Below are 13,467 nucleotides of genomic sequence, written 5' to 3'. Positions count from 1 at the left end.
CCCAGAACATTGAGCTGCTGAAGTGTCACTGAAGGGAAAAACTATTTGTCCTCCTCCATCCAGCAACACCTGAAACACCTGAGTGGAAGCTCCTCCCTACACTGTGTTTGAAGCAAAGCACAAAGGAGACACCTGCTGGAGCAGCTGGAGTCCTACAGACACTCAGCCTCTTCACTACACAAACACCTCCTACAACATCCACTCTTTCCACTCTGACTGCTGTGTTTGTGGAAACACTCCAACACACACCGCTTCACATACCAACATAGAAATGTGTGTGAAAAAGAGCTGAGCTGATATTAAACATGAGGATTTATTCAAAAATACAGAGTCAGGAACAACATCTAGACACACATTACCTCTCAGCAGCAGAAGAACAGCCTTTAAAGTCTATAACAACATCCTTCGACTCGTTGCTCTTTAAGGAAACACAGCTGGGTTCAGGTCCAGGAGATTCTGGCCTCTTATTGATCCTAAGAGAAAAACAATAAATGTAACAGCTTCATGAGACAGGAAGGAAAAACTGGAAATATTAAATTAAAGACATGATGAACAATCTCATAAAAATAATGTACTTACTCTTTGTCACATAACAGTCTTTTGTTAAAGTTTACAATAACACCCTTGCTTAGTCTTTGCTCTGTACTGCAGTACTTGCACTGGTTTCACTGGACAAGTCTGCATGTGAATCTACAACTGATCTGACATTGTGGCACAAACACAGTAAACAAACACTACGAGCACCTTGTTTCATGTGCAGTGGCTTTCTTCTCATTCTGTTACTGAACACTGTATGAAAAGCCTCTCACTGCCAGCATCCTTCCAGCCCCACGACAACAAGACCAACTCACATCTTCACAACACCAAGAATTTTCCCCCTTTTCTTTGGAGAAACTGAGAAGCCAATAGGATTGTAGCTCAAACTTGCCCACAGTCCTGCTTCATCACTGCTCACTCCTACCTGTGTTGGTGCTGAGTGGACAGTCATAGCCTGCTGCTAGCATGAATGCTAAACGTACTGCTGTGGATGATCAGCAGAAAAACATGTGGTCAGTTTGACTGTTTGCTGTATTTAAAGTGTTTTTCTCAGTTCGTCTGTATTCAAAGTGCATTCGGGGCTTTAGCTGACAGCTCTTTGTGCTAACAAACTAAACTCTCTTAGTTTAAGCCAACAGACCAAACACAAAGCCTGCTGCTGCCTCCATGGGTTAGCTTGTGTGACTGGTGTTTACACCAATGAAATCTAAATCACACTACAGGGAGTGCAGAATTATTAGGCAAATGAGTATTTTGTCCACATCATCCTCTTCATGCATGTTGTCTTACTCCAAGCTGTATAGGCTCGAAAGCCTACTACCAATTAAGCATATTAGGCGATGTGCATCTCTGTAATGAGAAGGGGTGTGGTCTAATGACATCAACACCCTATATCAGGTGTGCATAATTATTAGGCAACGTCCTTTCCTTTGGCAAAATGGGTCAAAAGAAGGACTTGACAGGCTCAGAAAAGTCAAAAATAGTGAGATATCTTGCAGAGGGATGCAGCAGTCTCAAAATTGCAAAGCTTCTGAAGCGTGATCATCGAACAATCAAGCGTTTCATTCAAAATAGTCAACAGGGTCGCAAGAAGCGTGTGGAAAAACCAAGGTGCAAAATAACTGCCCATGAACTGAGAAAAGTCAAGCGTGCAGCTGCCAAGATGCCACTTGCCACCAGTTTGGCCATATTTCAGAGCTGCAACATCACTGGAGTGCCCAAAAGCACAAGGTGTGCAATACTCAGAGACATGGCCAAGGTAAGAAAGGCTGAAAGACGACCACCACTGAACAAGACACACAAGCTGAAACGTCAAGACTGGGCCAAGAAATATCTCAAGACTGGTTTTTCTAAGGTTTTATGGACTGATGAAATGAGAGTGAGTCTTGATGGGCCAGATGGATGGGCCCGTGGCTGGATTGGTAAAGGGCAGAGAGCTCCAGTCCGACTCAGATGCCAGCAAGGTGGAGGTGGAGTACTGGTTTGGGCTGGTATCATCAAAGATGAGCTTGTGGGGCCTTTTCGGGTTGAGGATGGAGTCAAGCTCAACTCCCAGTCCTACTGCCAGTTTCTGGAAAACACCTTCTTCAAGCAGTGGTACAGGAAGAAGTCTGCATCCTTCAAGAAAAACATGATTTTCATGCAGGACAATGCTCCATCACACGCGTCCAAGTACTCCACAGCGTGGCTGGCAAGAAAGGGTATAAAAGAAGAAAAACTAATGACATGGCCACCTTGTTCACCTGATCTGAACCCCATTGAGAACCTGTGGTCCATCATCAAATGTGAGATTTACAAGGAGGGAAAACAGTACACCTCTCTGAACAGTGTCTGGGAGGCTGTGGTTGCTGCTGCACGCAATGTTGATGGTGAACAGATCAAAACACTGACAGAATCCATGGATGGCAGGCTTTTGAGTGTCCTTGCAAAGAAAGGTGGCTATATTGGTCGCTGATTTGTTTTTGTTTTGTTTTTGAATGTCAGAAATGTATATTTGTGAATGTGGAGATGTTATATTGGTTTCACTGGTAAAAATAAATAATTGAAATGGGTATATATTTGTTTTTTGTTAAGTTGCCTAATAATTATGCACAGTAATAGTCACCTGCACACACAGATATCCTCCTAGAATAGCTAAAACTAAAAACAAACTAAAAACTACTTCCAAAAACATTCAGCTTTGACATTAATGAGTTTTTTGGGTTCATTGAGAACATGGTTGTTGTTCAATAATAACATTATTCCTCAAAAATACAACTTGCCTAATAATTCTGCACTCCCTGTAATGTGTCCTCCAAGGTGTTTGGTGGGAGCACTGAGTGAAACATAAGAGCTCTGGTAAAATAACAAACAGGGCTGTGAGAGCAACTGAAGTGATAAAAATACTGTTTAAAGATAAAAAACACTTTGATGTTCTCTCGTCACCTAACAAAGTCCAAACCCTGTGAACTATTTGAGCTTTAATAATTGTGGATTCAGGTATCCTGAACCTATCTTTGGACATTTGTAATTAAATATTTTAAAACTCCATCAGAGACTCCTGATGTGGCTGTTTGGAGAAGGAAAAGAGGGACAAAGTGGAGCGTCGAGCTGAGGCTTCATTCACTGCAAACCTACAGTTATGTTTCCTTATTTCTGCTGTTTGCATGTTCACAGCTGAAATAAAGCTGCCTCTTTGACTTCAATCCTGTTGTGTTTGGGTCCAATCCTGCCTGCCACACAGCGCTACAGGACAAAGTCTAAGATTTTTACCTTTTTAATGAATCTTTGGTCATATTTATCCAGGAAAACACAAACATGTAAAGGAGTCATCACAGGTCTCTGACCTCGTTGGTTCAGGTTCAGCACTGAAGTCTGGAGGGTAAACTTTGGACCAGTCACTCCTCACAGACGGACAGCTGGATCCTGCAGACTGTGACCTCTGACCTCTGCAGACACAAACATGTTTTATTCAATGATCAATTCTCTGATAAAGTGATTGAAGCAGCTGTGATCACACAGACTGCAGATAATGCAGCTGTTTCCTGTCAGTAACAGTCCTCTTAGATTAGAGTTCAGCTTTTTACAGGAAAACAAATGTCCCTGAATGCAACAGTGAGACACAGTCTGCCTGTGTGGCTGTGATAGCTGCCGTTAGGAGCGCTCATGTGTTTGCAGTTAGACGAGGAGATGTTACCATCATGGACACGTTAACAAATCCTGCAGCATCACGTGGCACAAACACTTTGTGTTCCTGTCATCTGCAAGCAACAGGAAGTTCATTAATAAAGGCGGGATGGAGACGCGACTGTGATGGTTCTCCTTCATCCAGCTGTTACACACATCTGGGCTCACACGACGAGCCTTTGTCTAATACAGCAGCTGCTCTCTGAACACTTTTCTGAAGAGGAGCTGCACAAACCTTTGTTTGCTTTCTAGAGCAGCGTATCAAAGTCAAACTACCCACTGCTAGCAGCTGTTTCTATCATAGTTTAGGATCCAGATGTGTGAGGTCTAGATTTACACCTCTGATTAAAATACATAGTTAAAAACAGCCAATTGAGTCCAAATGTGTCTTAAACCAGATAAACTGACAGTTACAGCTGAGCCTGTGTGTCCTTGGAGACACTGCTCTGCTACAGAGATGCATTTTAGAAACCAGGAAACATCAAAATCATTTAAATCAGAGAGTTCTTGTTACTAACAGCTCACCTCTCTGCAGCGGACACAGGCTGGGATTTAAAATCAATGCCTCGATGATTGGACCGGTCACTCTTTAAGGACACAGAGCTGGATGGTTTCTGATTGACGCTAAAAATAAGTGAACATGAAACATGTGTCACATCCAATGTGTCCAATACATTACATAAAAAGTATAAATAAAGTATTAAATAGTATATTATTTAAATCGTTAAATAGTAAAAAGCTGATTAAAATTTCAAACATTTTAATACTGACATGAACTTACTTTTTGTCAGATGACTTTTTTCGCCCTAAATTACGAAAGAAATGCTTCACCCGTTTGCTCTTAGAGGACACAGAGCTGGGTGGAGGTCCAGGCTGGTTCCTGTGAATAATGATGGAGCAGTGATGTGAGTGTTGAGCTGTGACATGGAGAAGAGTCATGGACAGTTAGAGATGGTCATCTCACCTCTGAGCTTTGGTCTGGCTCTCATGTTCCCCACACAGAGTGCTTTTAGAGGGAGGGACTCCCTCCTCTCTGTCCTCACACTGATCCATGCTGCTCAATTCACATCAGCTCACACACACTTTCTACCTTCACCTGCAGAGGAAACACAAATCAGCCCAGCGACACACTGACTGACCCACTCAGCACCCACTGATTAATTCAGACACGTTTTAATCCCCAAAAGTTGATTCTGTTCATCTGGATGTTTTCAGTGGGAGAAACGTTTCATGACTCATCCAGGTGACTCCTTCAGTCTCAGCTGACTGCAGGTTTCCAACCTTATAAACAGGACATTTGCACAATGGCTGGGAGGTCATGACCATTGATCAACAACCACTGATCAATGGCCATGAGTCCCATTCACAGAGAGTTGGGGAATGTCTGCAATCACAGCATTACTAACCTAACCCTTACCTGGATGATTGAGCATCCAGACACTTTTTAATATTTTACTAATTTCTGAAGCTTTTTACCAACTTTGATCAAATTGGTCTGCTGTCATTTTATTGTTGACAAAAAGAGATTTTGAGTTTGACTGTTGACGTTTCCATGTGGGACTGTTGCTGCAACACCAGGATGTTACTACAGAATACACTTTATATTGTGAGCACTTGGATGTTAGTCCAGTGGTCCTAAACTGACACACCTGCACCTGGATTCATTCTGACCAGATTTTAACCCAACAGTGTTTCATACTTAATACATCAGACACAAACTCTGCAGCTGTCATTGTCATCAACTGCTACTATGTAAGGAGTTGTTTTGATCGAAACTATATGTGACGTAGCAGAAATATATATACACATGCAGCTTGTGATTTTTTTTTCAGAGCTGTGGGTGCATGATAGCGCCTAACAGTTCTCCGTTCCCGGGAATGTAAAATAAAGATCATTTTTTGAGTTTGACCACTTTGAGCCCAGTTTTTCTTCGCCGCCAAAAGAATGCAAAGAACTGAATTTAATAAGACGATCAACTGCGCCACAACATTCACGAAAGCGAAAGTAAAAGCAATGAAGGTACGTACTACAAGAAAAGGCTTTTGTGTTTCTGTTCAAGGAGTGAAACTATGGAACAAACTGAATATGGAATTAAAGCAATGTCCAAACATAAAACTGTTCAAAAAGAGTTATAAAAATATGATCTTCTCGATCTATAAAGAAAAGGAAAATATTTAAATTAAGTGAATGTCTCTATTTAAAAACAAACAAACAAAAAATTCATGATGTGATATTATAGTATATAGTATATCAGAAATCTGTTCACTATTTTTATTACAAATTATATCAGTAAGGAAGCTGACTAAATATTCACTGATAATTTATGGGACAGGGGTGGGATTAAATAAGTGTATACTTCTTCCCACTCCCTTTCAACATGTAAATTAATCAGAATGTTTTTTTTGTATGTAATTTGTATAGTATATATATTTTTTTCTCTCATTTCTTTTCTAAATGTACTTGTATATTGTTCACATGTTGAAATAAATTACCAATCAATCAATCAATCAATCAATCAATCAAAGCGACGGAAGGAAACGCCCAGAGAGGCGTTTGAGGGACGGTCAGAGTCAGGAACCTCAGAAACGCATCAGGCTGGAGTTTAATTCTGTTTTCATCTTTAGAAACATCTGGAAATAGTTATAAAAACGCTGCGTAATAAAGAAAAATAGTGTAGATTAGTTTGAGTTGTGTTTAGCTGAGCTGTGTCTTTAATCTGAAGTTCATTTTGTGGAGGAGCAGCAAGACTTTCAGTGTTACTCTCAGAGAAAGCCTCCCAAATGTCTGTTGTCTTAATAGTGGAATTATCTGGAAAATGAACCAGTTCTTATGAGCTGCTTTTCTGTATGAGCAGTCACAGCATTTTATACAGCGTGCTTCATTCACACAAGCACTTCTTTTTCTAACAATGACACTATGATGGATGCATCGGAGAGCAAGTCGGGGTTCCACATCTTGCCCAAGGATACCGTGGCGTGCAGACTGGAGCAGCCAGGGATCAAACCTCCAACCTTCCAGTTAGTAATTCTACCTGCTGAGCTACAGTCTGTACTTCCTGAACAACACACCCTCCTTTTGTTTCTTTATTTCCAGTAGCAACCAGGACCATAATGAACCCTGACTCCCACAGACACTCAGGATCCACCTGCCCAGTAAGTCACCCGCTAACTGCAACTATCAGAGCCCTGACCTTCTGCAGAGACGAGTCACACTGAACACAGCAAGTGTCCCTGCTCTCAGATACAAAACCTGCCTTTAATCTCCAATCTACCATTTCTCTCAAAAATCCTTGAAAAAATAGTTGCTTCACAAGTCCATCTTCACCTAACTGATAATAACCTTTATGAACAGTTCCAGTCTGGCTTTCGTCCTCTACATAGCACTGAAACTGCTCTTATAAAAATAACAAACGACCTTCTTATAGCAGCTGATTCTGGTCTCCTCCTCCATCCTTATCCTTCTTGATCTGAGTGCAGCTTTTGACACCATCTCTCATCCCATTCTCCTTAGCAGATTAGCTTCTATTGGTCTCTCTCACACTCCACTAGCCTGGTTTAAATCATACCTATCTGACCGCACTCAGTTCATTCAATTAAAATCCTTCACTTCTCAGCTTTCTCCTTTATCCACTGGGGTGCCCCAGGGATCTGTCCTCGGGCCCCTTCTTTTCATCATCTACCTTCTTCCACTCGGACATATTTTTCGTAAATATAATATTCAGTTCCACTGCTACGCCGATGACACCCAGCTCTATCTCTCTACCAAACCTGACTCTACTCTTCCTCCACCCTCCCTCATCCTCTGTCTAGCTGAACTTAATTCTTGGTTCTCCTCCAACTTTCTTAAACTCAACAGCAATAAATCGGAACTTCTTCTGGTTGGCACTAAACGACTGCTATCCAGAATTAACAATTTCTCTCTCACCATCAATAACTCGCTGGTCCCTATCTCTCCCTCTGTGAAAAGCTTGGGTGTCATTCTCGATAGCACATTATCCTTTAACTCACATATCAATAATATTACACGTGCAGCATATTTCCAACTCCGTAACATTAATCGCCTCCGCCCCTTCCTCACACCTCACGCCACTGCCATTCTCATCCATAATCTTGTTATCTCTAGAATTGACTACTGCAACTCATTATTATTTGGCCTCACACAAAAATCTATCAACAAGCTCCAACGTGTCCAGAACTCTGCTGCCCGTATTATTACTAGGACTTCTTCTACCCACCACATCTCCCCAATCCTGAAGCAACTTCACTGGCTCCCGGTCAAATTTCGCATCCATTTTAAAATAATTCTGTATACATTCAAGGCTATTCATTCTCTCTCTCCACCGTACCTCTCTGACTTATTACAGATGAAGCTCCCATCCCGCTGCCTCAGATCTTCATCTTCTCTTTCTCTCTCTGTTCCCTCTGCTCGTCTGATCACAATGGGAGGGAGGGCCTTTAGCTGCTCTGCCCCTCGACTTTGGAATTCCCTACCCCCGGACCTCAGAAATATTAGTTCATTCTCTCTTTTTAAGTCCACCCTCAAAACTCATCTGTTTAAAATTGCCTATTCTTAAATTTCTGTATGTTTTAACTTTTATCTTCTATTTTTACCATTGTGTATATTTCCAGTTTTTATCTGTTGTACAGTGTCCTTGGGTGCTTTGAAAGGCGCTATTTAAATAAAATGTATTATTATTATTATTATTATTATTAAAAGTTCAGAGTAATGAAATCAGCAGTTCTGATTCTAGAATCTGTAGTCTCACACACATGTGCAGAGCACTTTTGTTGTTTTGGTTCACATCAGGTGATATTCTGCTGCAAACAATGAGAACATTTTATGAAAGCTTTGAGTGTCCATCAGGATCCTGTAGAAACAGCTTCCATGTCAAAGATCAATATTCTGAATTCTGTTTTGAAAGAAAAAGATTTCTAGAAAATTCTCTAAAGAATTCACCATCTGTTTTGTTTTCTAAAACAGATGGTGTTTTAGAAGCTACCTGGTTTCTCCACCGGTTTTTCTTTATTTTTTTTAAGGAGGTCTGGTTTCCCCACCAGTTTTTTAATTATTCTAAGGAGGTCTGGTTTCTTCGCCAGTTTTTAAGGAGGGTTAAGGATGGTTGCTCCACCGAAAGGAGGTTTTTCCTCTGCCGCTGAGGGCGTTGAGTGTTTGGTTTATCCACCAATATGTAAGGAGGATAGAGCTCTCATTGGTGGGTAAACGCACGTGTGAGCGAGTGCGGGCCAGACGTGGTCTGTGTGAGTGTGACTGATTGTTGTCTTGTAATGGGGAATAAACTGGGTAATTCTGCCTTGAAAGGGGATGGAATACATTGCAAAGTATTCACTGGGCAGCACGTAGTATGTAGATCATTGAAGGAAGAAAGTAATGAATTTGTGCACAAAGCAGATGGAACAGTGAGTGTGACTGTGTCTGACGTCACTGTGTGTGTGAGACACAGAGAGGTGTGAAAGACAAACATCCAAACTCAGCCTGCAGTTCTGTTCTGTGATTCTACATTTGACTATCCGTTGAGTTTGGTGTGCACTTCTGCTTTGTTCAGATGCATTTAGATACATCACCTCCACTCTGGGTGGCTGTAGCTCAGGTGGCAGAGCAGGTCAGCCACTAATCAGAAGGTCGGTGGTTTGATCCCAGGCTGCACCCTGGCTGCATGCCAAATATCCTTGGGCAAGATACTAACCCCGTGTTTGCCTACTGGTGGTGGTCAGAGGGCCCGGTGGCGCCTGTGTCTGGCAGCCTCGCCTCTGTCAGTGCGCCCTAGGGCAGCTGTGGCTACAATGTAGCTTGCTATTGCCAGTGTGTGAATGAATGGGTGGATGACTGAATGTAGTGTAAAGCGCTTTGGGGTCCTATGGACTAGAAAAGCGCTATACAAATGCAGGCCATTTACCATCTCCTGTCTTTACTTCTCTTTTTTTTTTTTTTTTGGCCTGTCCCGTTTGGCTCTTTTGCCATCAGAATTGTTGTCTAAAGGCAAAGAAAGATGCCCAACGGATTTACTTTACCAAACTGACCATCCCAGCCTTGCCGTAATGGTCCATTTGATTCACCTTTTATTGTTTATTTTATTTTCACTTACTGAATACGGGACAGACTTGACTGGGGGAAAGAAGGGGAGAAAGAAAGAGGGAAAGAGAAACAGCTGAGAAGAGGGACGGGGGAGAAGGGCAAAAGACAAAAACCAACAGAACGGGCAGAGAAAAAAAATGCATATATCGATCACCTGGATCACCTGCTGAGAAAGAAAAAAGAAAGCAAGCAGAAGAGAACAAGAGTAATAGAATAAACAACATCACAATGATATATGGGAATATGACAGTAAATACTAAATGTTAAACATTATTGTGCAGCACATAAGATCAACAGAACACAGTGTGCTTTGAGGTAGGAGCCAAAAAGGGTGTAGTTTGTGGGTGTGATCACCCGTGTGTACACCTGTGAGCATGGACGCGCTTGTTTTTTGTTTTTTTAAAAGGTTCCTTCATGTAATAATCTGCTAGAGGGTGTGGGGGGGCCACAGCCCCGTCCTCCAGGGCGTGAAGCAGGTGTGGAGGAGATCAAAACTCCAGACATCCAGAGGCCCCCAGAACACAAGAGACCAAGGAAGACCAACAGAGGGGCAGCTGCGCCACTGTCCCGGAAAGAGCTGAGGAGAGTCCCAGATGAGGGCTCACTCAGCAGCCGCGGAGCAGAAGCCAGGGGGAGTTGCAGTGACGCGCCCGTGAGCTCCGCCGGCAGCCAGCTGCGCCTGAGTGACCGAGCCCCAGGCCGAGAGGCCGGGGGCACCCCACCTCCGAAGTGGCCCGAGCGAGCCCCAGGCTCCAGGCCCCGATAAGCGGCCGCCAAGGAGTGAGCCGGTGTGTACCTGGACGCCCACCCCCAGACACAAAGAACCACCAACGCACCGATGTCTGAGGGGGTCCGCCACTGGCAGGGGAAGTGGTGGTAGGGGGAGATAGGCCTCCAAACCTTGGAGGGCCTGAGATGTCCCCAGAGAGGTGGCGCCTGACACCCAACCTGACATATAGACACAGACATACAGGCACACACAGATACAAACATCCATTCCCACCCTCATGCTCTCATATGCACTTACTCCACACTCAACCAACGTGGAGACAGACATAAAGAGACGTTGTACACACGATCACACTCCCCAAGCGTACTCTACAAACCGGGTCTAGGTGCCCTCCCCCCCCTGGAGGGGGGAACTGCACCCAGACCCAGGTGGTGTTTCCCTTTTCCCTGCGGTGGGGGGAGGCAGACCGCCCCGACTCCGCAGCAGCAGGAAGGCTCCACACTCCAGACCGCAGTCGGACGGCCAACTCCTCCTCCTAGCCCCCCTGCTCCAGCAGGTCGCAGAGAACGGGGGTGAGAGAAGACTCCAAACCTCCCTCCACCCGCTCATTGTAATGTTGATGCATGTGTGTTCTAAGGTGCATTTAAAACCCAGGAGGGCTTGGAGCTACCTGCCAGAGAGCAGCAGGTAAGCGCATGGTCCCTCCTGCTAGCCCTCAATGTCTACGTGTATTTAAAATTGAGAGGTGGGCAACGATGCCAGGGGTGGGGTGTACACCCTGATGGTACTTTGGACTCCGTGTATCGTGCCCACCCCCAAGATCCTATATGTATGTGCAATGAGGGTGTGAGTAATGTGAATGTCTAAGTTGTGGGATAAAATTGAGGCAGAGGCAGCCAGAAGGGGACAGGGGGGGGTAGCCTCCTCTGCACCCTGGTGACATACCCCTACTCCAAGGCCCTGCATGTGTGGGTGGTTGTGGTGGAGCGGGAAGAGGGAGGCAGCTGGAGATGGGGAGGGAAGGAAGGGAGGGGCAAGTGACCCCTCCCTGGGGCCAGCTCCCCCGCTGACCCCAGTAGGCACCCCCATACTCCGCGACCCGCCAGGGAAAGGGGGCCCAGGCCCATCCAGACCGGGCCCAGTGCAGCAGCGCCGCCCGGCCCCACAGAGCCCGGGACAGTCCACCCAACCCCACCACAGAGAAAACTGCACCCACCCCACCATCCACTCATCTTCCAGACTACATAAGACAATAAACACCCAGGCTGAGATCTTCCTCCACCTCTCCTGTATCTCCCCCTCCTGCAGAGGGAGCTCCTGAGGAGAGGAAAGCTCCTGCAAGATGTGACAATCTCCCCCACCAGTTGAAGAGCCCCCCAGGTGGCTCGACGCACCGGCGGCACCCTGCTCCAGGGCTGGGCCCCCATGCACCCACCCGCCCACAACCCCGGCAACACACAGACCAGGACCCAAGCCCCCGAGGCCCAGTCCGGGTCCCAGCCCAGAGACGGAGCGCCCCCAGAACCTCACGCCCATCCCGGACCCACCCAGGGCCAGCCAGGCTACCAGGTCAGTAACCCACGTCCGTCAGCACAGACCCTCCTGTCTTTCCTTCTCTACCATTGCCTCCTAACTGCGGATGGGCACCGGTATCTGATGTCATTATGGCACCGGGTCTGACATAAACGGTAGTAACCAGACTGAAAAGCAGTGCACATTTTGGTGCTTTTTTTCCTGAGATGTCATACACTTTGGATTCTAGCCAATCATTTTACCTTTCCAAGGATAGTAGGCGGGCCCCGGTACGTATGTTCTTTTAGAGCAGAGCGACAGATTAAAAATGCCCAAGGCTAAGCGGTCAAAGTCTGGCTGTACTTCACAGCAAAAGATGCAAACTCAGCAGCCTGCAACAAGTGCTTTAAGCTGATACTGTGCAAAGGAGGTAGCACCTCGAATCTGGTGAAACAGGGAGGCTGTAGCTCAGGAGGTAGAGCTGGTCACCTACTGGTCGGAAGGCTGATGGTTCGATCCCAGGCTCCTCGTGCCAAGTATCCTTGGGCAAGATACTAACCCCAACTTGCTCTCCACATTCGGAGTGTGAATGTACTTAGAAAGCACTGAGTACAGATAAAGTGCTGGTGTGATTGGGTGAATGTGGCATGTTGAGTACTCTGGGAGAGTAGAAAAGCGCTATATAAGAATCAGTCTGTTTACCATGAAACACCCGGCGACGCATAGTGTTTTTTTTTTAAAGCCGAGAAATGCACCGTATTTGATAGCTTCCTGCAAGACCTCACACCGAGCACAACTACTGCGGGTGTGATGCCTGTTATCGGACACGGAGTTAGCAACATCCCCCAAGAACCTGAAGAGGAGAGTCCTGGCCCCTAGCCCTGCCAGAGGAGCAGAAATGATGAGGATGATGACGGCAGCAGCAGCCGTTCTTCTCTGCGTGTGTAGCTTAATGTTGTTTGTGTGTAATTTACGTTGAGTAGGCTAACCACGTTATTACATTAATGTAAGGTGAACAAGCAAACACCGTTGTAGTTACATGCTGCTGTCTTCTTGTTTGATAGAGTGATACCATATATGCCCTATAGCTGCACAAAAGGCTAACATTGTTATCTTTTTACAAAAAAAACAACAAAACATGAGCGGTTTCAGGACAAAGTTTGTGTTCTCCATTCTTTAAGCACCGGTTCCAACCAAAGGAGGTATCTTGTATCAACAGAAAAGGCTAACTTGGTTATCATTTTGCAGAAAAAAAGAGACTGCTAAAAATAAAAACATGAGAGGTTTTTGGACAAAGTTTGTGTTCTCCATTCTTTAATCACTGATTCGAGCACCGATTAAGCACAGGCACTGTTTCAAAAGTACCGGTTTGGCACCGGTATCGGATAAAACCTAAACGATACCCATCCCTACTCCTAACATGCCTCCTT

Source organism: Maylandia zebra, linkage group LG3, assembly GCF_041146795.1.
Source record: "Maylandia zebra isolate NMK-2024a linkage group LG3, Mzebra_GT3a, whole genome shotgun sequence".
Taxonomy (NCBI): Eukaryota; Metazoa; Chordata; class Actinopteri; order Cichliformes; family Cichlidae; genus Maylandia; species Maylandia zebra.
The sequence above is the reverse complement of the archived record's forward strand: the minus strand, read 5'-3'. Positions refer to the sequence as shown.